The sequence below is a fragment of the Natrix helvetica genome (assembly GCF_964273705.1).
Source record: "Natrix helvetica genome assembly, chromosome: W".
In the NCBI taxonomy this organism is placed as follows: Eukaryota; Metazoa; Chordata; class Lepidosauria; order Squamata; family Natricidae; genus Natrix; species Natrix helvetica.
This window is the reverse complement of record NC_138555.1, coordinates 17,366,528-17,369,184: the sequence shown is the minus strand read 5'-3', so window position 1 is coordinate 17,369,184 and position 2,657 is coordinate 17,366,528.

The following is a 2,657-nucleotide window of genomic DNA, read 5'->3' as shown; positions in this document are numbered from 1 at the left end:
TCTATGGCACGCCGGTTCTGTAACATTACGGCTGCCAAGGAATTTATCTGGTCCTGGACCAAGGTGCTAGCAATTTGGTTCAGGCTTTCTTGGAATTCTTCTGACATTTGCCTGAACTGTGTAATGGAATGGGTCATTCCAGCTACAACTGTTCCAACTGCTGTCCCTATTCCCAAGATTGCTAATAGTGGACGTAGGAGCGGCATTCTTTTCTGGACATGTCCCATGTGGGCCTGTTCCCACCTACCACCCCCATTTTGGGGAGGAGGTGTACTAGGGTGCATGTGCCAGTCCAATTAGTGGGCAAGCACAGATAGGCATGTCTTCCACATAGAAAGAAAACTCCATTTTCTCCTACACATACGCCGATGTTCATGGAGAAGGCATGGACTCGGAGGTTCCTTTCATTAGTCCAGACTTGTAAGGTTCCTGCTAGGAACATACCAGTCAGGGGCTGTAATGGAACTTCTTGATTAGGATCCATTAGCTTATTCCTGAGGACTGGTCCTTCAAAGAGATATTGGGAACTGGTGTTTCCAGGGGGAAAGTAAACATAAACTCCCGTAGTGGATTGTATTGAAAGCCAAATGGGAAGTTCGGGTGGTTGGAATGGCCTTGGGCACCTTCCAGTAGTCAGATTCCCCTCCCATCGGTTAAAAACAAGCGGAGGCGGGAGCGAGAAAGTGACTTTCTGTTGGAAGAGCTTGTGAGCAGAGGGAGACATGCTGCAAGTTAATTTCACGTCTACAAGGGTTTTTCTTGGGGCAAGGTACATTTCAGATGGGCATTGTTCCTCTGATAGTGACCCCACAGGAATGCCAGGTTCCTGATATCGTTTGATGCACAATGAGGGTGACCCTATAATTTCTACACCAACTCCTATGGGGCCAATGATGGGGAGACGGCTAATCCCCAGTCTTTTAAGTGCGTCATACAGATCGCCATGTAGCTGGGCTTCTGCCTACCTTGTCAAAGACTATCGTAGCTTTGTTTTTGTTGTGTTTTTTTTTCAAAGATCTGGCTCAACTGAAACAGCATGATAAGGTAAAGGTCCAGCAGACAGACACAACCAGTATTTTTGACCCAGGGCAGGGTCAGACTGATTGATTAAGCTTTGACCTAACTCCAGCACTCTTTATAGTCCCCTTTTCTCAAGTGTTGCAGGGGTCTGTTTTCCCTATGCTTTGCCCTTTTTTTTACAGGGTTTGTCAGATAATTGGCTTTAGGTGTTGGGATTGGCTTACGGTTCTGTCCCCAAGCATAAATGATGCACCGTTGGCGGGAGCAGACCTGTACCACATCCTGTAACTTGTTTCCACCCTGTTCTCCAGGATTTTTAACATCCTCGGATCTTTCTTCAAGAGCAAGGGGGGGGGGGTTTGTTGCTTGGGTATTTTCGCAACATTGAGAACTACTATTCAAGACGTTCTGGTTTGTCCTGGGAACTTAACAAGCTCGTTGCCAATTACAGCCAGAGCCACAAAAGGCTCATAATTGTCCCTCACACAAAACCTCCCCTAACACAATTAATACCATACAATACAATAGTAGAGTTGGAAGGGACCTTGGAGGTCTTCTAGTCCAACCCCCTGCCTAGGCAGGAAACCCTACACCATTTCAGACAAATAGCTATCCAACATCATCTTAAAGACTTCCAGTGTTGGGGCATTCACAACTTCTGGAGGCAAGCTGTTCCACTGATTAATTGTTCTAACTGTCAGGAAATTTCTCCTCAGTTCTAAGTTGCTTCTCTCCTTGATTAGTTTCCACCCATTGCTTCTTGTTCTACCCTCAGGTGCCTTGGAGAATAGTTTGACTCCCTCTTCTTTGTGGCAACCCCTGAGATATTGGAACAATGCTATCATGTCTCCCCTAGTCCTTCTTTCTCTTAAGCTAAACATACCCAGTTCCTGCAACCGTTCTTCATATGTTTTAGTCTCCAGTCCCCTAATCATCTTTGTTGCTCTTCTCTGCACTCTTTCTAGAGTCTCCACATCTTTTTTACATCGTGGCGACCAGAACTGAATGCAGTATTCCAAGTGTGGCCTTACCAAGGCATTATAAAGTGGTATTAACACTTCACGTGATCTTGATTCTATCCCTCTGTTGATGCAGCCTAGAACTGTGTTGGCTTTTTTGGCAGCTGCTGCACACTGCTGGCTCATATTTAAATGGTTGTCCACTAGGACTCCAAGATCCCTTTCACAGTTACTACTACTGAGCAAGGTACCACCTATACTGTCCCTGTGCATTCCGTTTTTGTTGCCTAAATGTAGAACCTTACTCTTTTCACCATTGAATTTCATTTTATTAGATAGTGCCCAATGTTCAAGTTTGTTAAGATCCTTCTGTATCTTAAGCCTATCTTCTGGAGTGTTGGCTATTCCTGCCAGCTTGGTGTCATCTGCAAATTTGATGAGTTCCCCATTTATTCCCTCATCCAAATCATTGATGAAGATGTTGAAGAGTACTGGGCCTAGAACAGAGCCTTGGGGTACTCCACTGCATACTTCCCTCCATGTAGATGCAGTTCCATTGAGGACTACACATTGAGAGTGGTTGGTCAGCCAGTTACGAATACATCTGGTGGTGATGCTGTTTAACCCACATTCTTCTACTTTATCTTTTTTTTTTAGCCTACTGAATCACCGCATCAG